The sequence below is a fragment of the Haemaphysalis longicornis genome, unplaced genomic scaffold (assembly GCF_048455015.1).
Source record: "Haemaphysalis longicornis isolate Haplotype H1 unplaced genomic scaffold, Haemaphysalis longicornis Haplotype H1 scaffold_9, whole genome shotgun sequence".
In the NCBI taxonomy this organism is placed as follows: Eukaryota; Metazoa; Arthropoda; class Arachnida; order Ixodida; family Ixodidae; genus Haemaphysalis; species Haemaphysalis longicornis.
In genome coordinates, this window is record NW_027526460.1 from 38,859,949 (window position 1) to 38,868,910 (window position 8,962).

The following is an 8,962-nucleotide window of genomic DNA, read 5'->3' on the forward strand; positions in this document are numbered from 1 at the left end:
TCGTCCTATTTTAAGTCAATAAAAAGCAATAAAAAAAGAAGGGCACAGTCAGCCACTTAAATGTTTCATTAATTTAGAGTCCAGTAAGTGATATCACCAAAGTAGAGATTCCTGTATAGTTTTTTGTTACTTTTTTGTATTCTTTCTTTAAATAAGTAAGAGAACACAACAAAATATACAGAATATAACGATAAAAGTGCTCGAAAATAGAAGCAAGTGAAAGCATGCTCCAAAGAGTAGACGTGTAAAAACGTGTAATAATATATATATACCTATATATATATATATATAGTAAGGAAAATGAGGGGCTCGTTCAGGAAAATACAGAAAGATAGGGCAGCAGTCTACAACGCCAAAGGAGGCATAGGGGTGTGGTTAGGGTCTTTTCTTTTTCACTACGGTTAATGAAGTAAACATTTTTTTTAATATACAGAAGAAAGAAAGAAGGAAAAACACGCGCCCAGAGTGGGGACCGAACCCACGCCTTTCGATTACATGTCGAATGCCTTACCAATTCGGCTATCTGGGCGACTGTGTTCTCCTTCACTTTCTGGGCTATTTATATTTACTACAAGTGTATATGACGCTTGAGGGTGGTAGCCAGCGCCACTCTGACTACACGGGGAGAAGGGGACCTTCTTTTCAACCCCCGGGGCGTGACTCGAGCGTCTACAGCCTGTCATGAGCGGGTAACTGGCGGGAAGCCCTCTTATGCTACCTAGGCATCAAGGCTGCCAGAACCGAGACCCTCGCTAGGCTTTCGCAGAATAATATAGTAAGGAAAATGAGGGGCTCGTTCAGGAAAATACAGAAAGATAGGGCAGCAGTCTACAACGCCAAAGGAGGCATAGGGGTGTGGTTAGGGTCTTTTCTTTTTCACTACGGTTAATGAAGTAAACATTTTTTTTAATATACAGAAGAAAGAAAGAAGGAAAAACACGCGCCGAGAGTGGGGACCGAACCCACGCCTTTCGATTACATGTCGAATGCCTTACCAATTCGGCTATCTGGGCGACTGTGTTCTCCTTCACTTTCTGGGCTATTTATATTTACTACAAGTGTATCTGACGCTTGAAAAGAAGGTCCCCTTCTCCCCGTGTAGTCAGAGTGGCGCTGGCTACCACCCTCAAGCGTCAGATACACTTGTAGTAAATATATAAATAGCCCAGAAAGTGAAGGAGAACACAGTCGCCCAGATAGCCGAATTGGTAAGACATTCGACATGTAATCGAAAGGCGTGGGTTCGGTCCCAACTCTGGGCGCGTGTTTTTCTTTCTTTCTTTCTTTCTTCTGTATATTAAAAAAAATGTTTACTTCATTACCCGAAGTGAAAAAGAAAAGACCCTAACCACACCCCTATGCCTCCTTTGGCGTTGTAGACTGCTGCCCTATCTTTCTGTATTTTCCTGAACGAGCCCCTCATTTTCCTTACTATATTATTCTGCGAAAGCCTAGCGAGGGCCTCGGTTCTGGCAGCCTTGATGCCTAGGTAGCATAAGAGGGCTTCCCGCCAGTTACCCGCTCATGACAGGCTGTAGACGCTCGAGTCACGCCCCGGGGGTTGAAAAGAAGGTCCCCTTCTCCCCGTGTAGTCAGAGTGGCGCTGGCTACCACCCTCAAGCGTCAGATACACTTGTAGTAAATATAAATAGCCCAGAAAGTGAAGGAGAACACAGTCGCCCAGATAGCCGAATTGGTAAGGCATTCGACATGTAATCGAAAGGCGTGGTTTCGGTCCCCACTCTGGGCGCGTGTTTTTCTTTCTTTCTTTCTTCTGTATATTAAAAAAAATGTTTACTTCATTAACCGTAGTGAAAAAGAACAGACCCTAACCACACCCCTATGCCTCCTTTGGCGTTGTAGACTGCTGCCCTATCTTTCTGTATTTTCCTGAACGAGCCCCTCATTTTCCTTACTATATTATTCTGCGAAAGCCTAGCGAGGGTCTCGGTTCTGGCAGCCTTGATGCCTAGGTAGCATAAGAGGGCTTCCCGCCAGTTACCCGCTCATGACAGGCTGTAGACGCTCGAGTCACGCCCCGGGGGTTGAAAAGAAGGTCCCCTTCTCCCCGTGTAGTCAGAGTGGCGCTGGCTATCACCCTCAAGCGTCAGATACACTTGTAGTAAATATAAATAGCCCAGAAAGTGAAGGAGAACGCAGTCGCCCAGATAGCCGAATTGGTAAGGCATTCGACATGTAATCGAAAGGCGTGGGTTCGGTCCCCACTCTGGGCGCGTGTTTTTCTTTCTTTCTTTCTTCTGTATATTAAAAAAATGTTTACTTCATTAACCGTAGTGAAAAAGAAAAGACCCTAACCACACCCCTATGCCTCCTTTGGCGTTGTAGACTGCTGCCCTATCTTTCTGTATTTTCCTGAACGAGCCCCTCATTTTCCTTACTATATTATTCTGCGAAAGCCTAGCGAGGGTCTCGGTTCTGGCAGCCTTGATGCCAAGGTAGCATAAGAGGGCTTCCCGCCAGTTACCCGCTCATGACAGGCTGTAGACGCTCGAGTCACGCCCCGGGGGTTGAAAAGAAGGTCCCCTTCTCCCCGTGTAGTCAGAGTGGCGCTGGCTACCACCCTCAAGCGTCAGATACACTTGTAGTAAATATAAATAGCCCAGAAAGTGAAGGAGAACACAGTCGCCCAGATAGCCGAATTGGTAAGGAATTCGACATGTAATCGAAAGGCGTGGGTTCGGTCTCCACTCTGGGCGCGTGTTTTTCTTTCTTTCTTTCTTCTGTATATTAAAAAAAATGTTTACTTCATTAACCGTAGTGAAAAAGAAAAGACCCTAACCACACCCCTATGCCTCCTTTGGCGTTGTAGACTGCTGCCCTATCTTTCTATATAGTATATATATATATAGATATATATAGAAGGGTAGAGCATCGAAAAGAGTACACGGTAAACGGTCTATAACAGCCGCCCGCACATGCACACGCACACACACGCACACACGCGCGCGCACGCGCTCGCACACACCCCCGCACACGTACACACACACACGCAAACGCAAACGCAAATGCACACGCACACACACACACACACACACACACACACACACACACACACACACACACACACACACACACACACACACACACACACACACACAACCAACCGAAGAAACAAAAATTACGAACAAGACAACACACGAAAAGGCAGAACGAGTAACATTCTCTCCTGTTCTAGGGTATATTGTCTAGCTCAGGTATTTTGTTCAATTTATAGCTTCTATCTCGGACTTCTAAAGGACTGAGGGAATAAAAAGCAAAGGAAGACAGTTGAAAATTCTTCTGCAACCGCTGCGATTCAATAAATCAGGGCATCGCCAGATGTTCGCCCTTTAATTAAGCAGGAAAATACACACTGAACTAGCTGAAAAAGAAAACACGGCATGCACAGGCACTTGAGAATGCAAACCAGTGAAAACGCAACCTACTACAAGGTACCTCTAGTCTTGGCAACGAGCGAGAGCGGCATCTACCGAGGAGTAATGACTATGCGGGCACGTTTGATCGGGCCGCCGCCCATTTGTTCCTCCTACTGTTGTAACTTTGTCACTGCGCCGTCAGCCGAAGAAGCAACAAGGAAAGAACAAGAAAGCAAACGAACAAAGAAAAATGGCGAGGCGAGAAGCTCGCGTAATTCGCAGTTCTATTTGCAGCGACGGGGCGCCCTCCCAAGAAGCTTCTCGTTCTTTGGCAGCGTCCTTCATTATCATTTTACCCTCCTGGCCTGACTGGGATTTTTTTCTGTTATTTATCACATTGCCTTCAAGCGTTCTTTGAAGCAATTTTTTTTAATTTCTACTGGCACATTCTTGATAATACCGGAGTCCGTTTTTAGTTTTTATAAGAATGTTTCTCTGTGTTAAATATTTCTTTAATTATATCACCTCTCTATCAAACCCGCTGCACAGCTTCCGTGTTCGGCGCTTTCAGTAGCTACCCACTCATTAAACGGGACCAGCAACCTTACTCCGTGCAGCTTCTTTTTCCCTAAATTTCGAAATGCGGATACTGGTAGCAGGTAGAGCGGTGGTGGTGCCTGCGTTGTGAAGATGACGTATTTCTTTGTTATGTGGTGCCTATCATTACGAGGGCATTCCAACGGGGCGAGAATTGAAGAATGTACCACACGCAACCACGTAGGAGGCGCGCAGAGGAGGAGGAGGCCTTCTCGAAGTCTTATCGGGCCAGCTGTGGGTTGCGTTGTGTGTTTGCGTGTATGTTAATCACCATCACGCAGCCCTATGCTCCTCGCACAACACTTAAGTTAGTGTGCTGCCCCGACGAATCAACCTCATGTGCAGCGTTTATACTATGTATACGTCGAAAGAGCATGACGTGAATCCATACGTCACTACCCTGGCATGGGCACCGCGAATAGTGCGTTCGTAGCCATGGAGATTCATGTCCGCGGCGTGCGGAGGTTTGGTTTTTACAAATATATGCCTTCAGCTTGGTTTGGTTCTCATGCAATAGTTGGTTTCACCCAGTTGGTTTCACTCTTTACCATGGTCTTGCGGTGATACAACGTCCGGATCGGCCAGACGAGCCATCCAATACTCATAGAGAGACAGGAGATGGGGTGTAGTCTAGAGTTTATTGCCACCCCCATATCTGGTGGTACTACCATATTTGGTGGTCTCTTTCCCCTTTTTGTCGTGTGATAGAAATAGGGAGGGATGCTGAGCGGTGCAGATAGCATGGAGGAGTGTGCTAGGGGGCACATGAATTTGTCTGTCGTCGCTATAGTGTGGTGGCTTTTCTTTTGCTTAACAGAGGATCAGGTGGAGGGAACTTTCTTCGGTCATGTCTATAGTGTGCCAGGAAATCTGGGTGTCGGACAAGTGTTTCCGTTTTGACGGCGTCAGAGAGCGTTGTCTGTTTTTTTCCGGTAATGGCCCGGTCTATGTGCGCGCGGGCAGGGGGATGGTAATGACAATGAGTCAGTCGACGACGTCGTTATGAAATCGTCCTGCTGGTGGTGTGAAGTCGTGAAAGCCCGTAGTCTACTTACGAAGAAAGGAGTGAACCAAATGCGCTAGCTTACTTCAGCGTTAGGCATTCAGCGTCAGGAAAAAGAAGCGTATATTTTTCACAATGCTTCTCACTTGCGTGTTGCAGCGCTTCTTCATCGAATAACGCTAACACGTTTTTTTTTTTTTTTTTTTTTTATGGAGTATGCTCCGATAGCTCGGCACAGTGCGTTGTTTCAACTGCAGTCAGGAGGAACCTTGCCGACGGTAAGCTATGAAAGAATCGGTGAACTCTCCCCGTGTACATGGAAAGGGGAGGAACGAGAGGGTGTGTGGTAGAAGGCGAGGGGAATTCAGTTCGTCAACATGAATCTGTACCACAACCGCACTCGCAGTGTTCGCGCAGACCCCACCACTTCACTTACCTTCCTCCTAATGAAATCACCGTTAACAAAGCTGGTTTGCCCTCATTATAAACCTTCTTGCAGTGAAGTGACATTTACAGGTGTTTTAATGCCTACATTGGCACACGGCACGCTGGCGGGAAACTTGAAGGACTACGGCATTATGAGCTGTTACAAAAGTTTCACGATTTACGTCACCCATGCCAGGACGCTGCCAAGCTAACAACCTTAGACACCCAGCATCGCTACTTCTCCGATTACTCAAATGGGGTCGCTTGAGTACAGGGATCAGAGGCTTCCAGAGACTTATCCCTGGTATCAACTTCAACTACAGCACAGCGAACGAATGCATATCTCTCAACAACACTCTAAATCTAATACAGGCATTCTACAGGCACGAAATCTCCCAGTCTCTCGCAATCATGTCTTTCCCACGATTTGGATTCTATACAAACTAGTGCCATTCGTTTTATAACATCAAAGTACTCGCACGCGGTCAGTGCGACGTCACTCAAACAGTCCATCAACCTCCCCACCCTCGCTACATGCCGTATTATGGCCCATGTTTGTCTTTTGCACACCTTTTACTACCCGTCGCAATCAAGAAATGCTTTATCAACGCCTCCACACAGAGCTTCTGCCCGTCTTAACCAGAGTCACACAATGTCTAGTATCAACTGCCGCGCATTATCAATGAATAGCCCTTTCTTTTCTCGCGCAATAGCAATTTGGAATCTCATTTCCCGATGACAGAGCTTCGTGAACTAACAGCAGAATACTTCGAAAAAACGTGGAATGGCTAATCTCCAGCCTTCATGTGATGCTCCTTCCTATCGATTGTGCAAACTTCTGTTTCTTACTTTTAGGTGCGGAATACCTTAGGACCGCACAATGTCCGTCCGCGTCCGTGCGCATAGCATTTACAATTGCAAAAAATCACACAGGCACCGGCAGGATTTGAGCCTGTGTCTGGTAGTCGTTGTGTCAGTCGTCTTTCCCATTGGGCTACGACCCGAGAGTCAAACGGCTTACTCCCTCGTCTGTAACGGTGCGGAGTACCTTAGGACCTCCCAATGTCCGTCCGCGTCCATCCATTCGCACATCACCATCAAGCGAAATTCAAGCGAAATTCGATTTGAGTCGTGAGTTGCAGTTTCATTGAGGGAATAATCAAGGTGCAACTCACTGCTCAAATCTAATGATGGTCGGAGCGCAAATCGGATGTCACTCGGGGAGCTACTTGGATGTCATTTTCAGTACCCGTACTCCGCACCCCCGCCATCATCCACGGAGTGGAGATGCTGCCATTTTTTTTCCCTTTTATTCTCCCAAGTTCATCATGCTTGCAATAGTCCGATATTCCTAGCTGATGTTGATTCCCATTGTGTTATTGTATGTTGTTGTTTCACTGTATGTATGTTTACACCTTGGCGGAACCCCCTGAGGTTAGAAAACCACTGAGGTTAGCATTCGGCCATTCTTCACGTTGAAGGCGCAGAAAGAAACGGCACCTTTCAGAACAATTATGGAAAGCAGGGGCACCTGGAAAAATGTAGTGCGTCCTTCCTGCAAAGGCACTTACAAAGGTTGCCTCTAGACGACCCTTTCCTGATACGGGAATCTAGTGAAGTGGTGGAATTTCTGACCGACAACACGGGCACGAAGTGGTTTTCAATTGACGTGCAGGACTTGTTTTAAAGTGTTCCCCAAGATAAGGTGTTGTTAGCAGTTGAGTATAGCATTGATACCTACGGCAATGTGAAGTTCCAAAATGAGGTCGGCATAACCTCAGCTGACTTCATGAGTCTTCTAAAGATTTAAATGCAATATTTGTACATTGCCCAGCAAGGGTCCATTTTCTCACAAAAAGATGGCGTCCCGGTTGGTTCATGCATTGCCCGGTACTCTGTGATTTGTATGTCGCTAGTGGTGATATGTTGCTGGAAAAATCACTGAAGGAGTATCATGTTTTGAAATACTTTCGCTGCGTGGATGATTTTTATTTTGCCTACCATCCAGCAGCAACATTGATAGCGTTGCGGGATATATTAAGATCGTTTTAGAGCTGCGCACCACGGCCTGGAGTTTACATTGGAAATGCCCGCAGATAACCAGTTACCGTTCTTGGATTTGAGCCTCATGAATAGGGACGGACACACGTGCTGGTGTTATTGCACCAGGTCTCAAAAAGGATTACTTCCTTATGGCTCAGCGCACTCTAAGTTAACGAAGTGTGGTATTCCGTATTCATGCCTATCGCAAGCAGTTACCAAATCATGTTATCACCGCTTTGAAGAAAGCCTTTTCAACCAAGTTTACCGGTTAAAAAGAAGTGAGTACCGCGATTCCTTGATAGTCTCGGTGTCAGGGAAAGTGTTTAACACAATTCTGAAGGGAAAGGACGACGGTAGGGAAAGAGCGAGGAATAAGAGGCGACCTGCTGTCTTGAAGTATGTTCATGGCGTCTCACACCAGTTAAAGAAAGTTGGGGGGAAACAGGGAGTCACTGTAGTTTTTTACGGCACCATTAAAACTTGGTGGGATGTGCAGGGCTGTCGAAGCAAAAACAGAAAGCAGTGCGTCCAACACAACATGTAAGGTCAGACGCACGCGCAAATTTGTCAGTTGTGTCAACAGTGTCGTCTGTAAGATCCCGGTGGATTGCGGTCGTTATTACATTGGCCAAACAGGCCTATGCATCAACGAAAGGCTAACAGAGCACAGATTTGCGTGTCAGAAGGTAACTGCCGCACGGAATTTGACCGCGCACTCCGCGAGGTGTAAATGCGAAGCCCAGTTCGATAAAATAGCAATTTTGTTAAGATCAAAATATGCACTCAGACGGGAGATCTTCGAGGCATTTGCAATGTTGTTCAGGCGCGAGGGAGAATGTGTCAGCTTCCCCTCTATCACGTTCACCAAGCGTAAAATGCAATTTTTGGAGCAAACATTGTGAATCCGCACGTGCTATGACCGCGGGATGAAGAATTACTTTCGAGAGAAATATTACGGCTATATGCATTCACCAGTATAGAAAGAGCCCATGACTTCTTTTCTTTTTTGCCTCATTTTCTGTTTGTAAAAATAGCATGTGGTCGAATGTACCAGGAATAATCCGAATGTAAATTTAGCTACATGGCTCTCGGGAGTCTCTTGTTTTGTGCCGCATGGGGACAAAGGTTTTAGCGCTCAGGAAAGCGTCTTTTTGTTTCATTAGTCGAAATATGAAATGTTTAGATTTGTTTCGCTTTCTTAAACCTGCATAAGGAAAAAGAAATAAGAACCGAAGGGAGTTTTTTTCTTTTTTATGAGAAGGCTCTGGTTTTTTACACCATGGCCACTGCTTGGATCGCGTACGTATAGCTCAGAACTGCGTTTTCCTGGGCATTGACACCGCGCCCACCGACATCTCGAACTAAAGCTTCGATCGAGAAACGCGCACAGACGCGCACACACGAACAAACACAAATAAAAGTCAAAGTTAGAAATGCATGTCCCTAGAAACGTTGTGCGGTCGAGTAAGGGTCAGTTTTGTCGAAAAAACGTCTGATTCGTATTTATATTTTCGAG

The 8,962-nt window shown here is 46.1% G+C and overlaps 1 non-coding gene across 1 annotated transcript; it reads right to left on the minus strand.

The window, feature by feature from the left end:
- Positions 1–457: 457 nt before the first annotated feature.
- On the minus strand, positions 458–529 carry Trnat-ugu (transfer RNA threonine (anticodon UGU)). The gene has a single exon. It is a non-coding gene; the product is annotated as a tRNA-Thr (tRNA).
- Between the last annotated feature and the right edge of the window lie 8,433 nt (positions 530–8,962).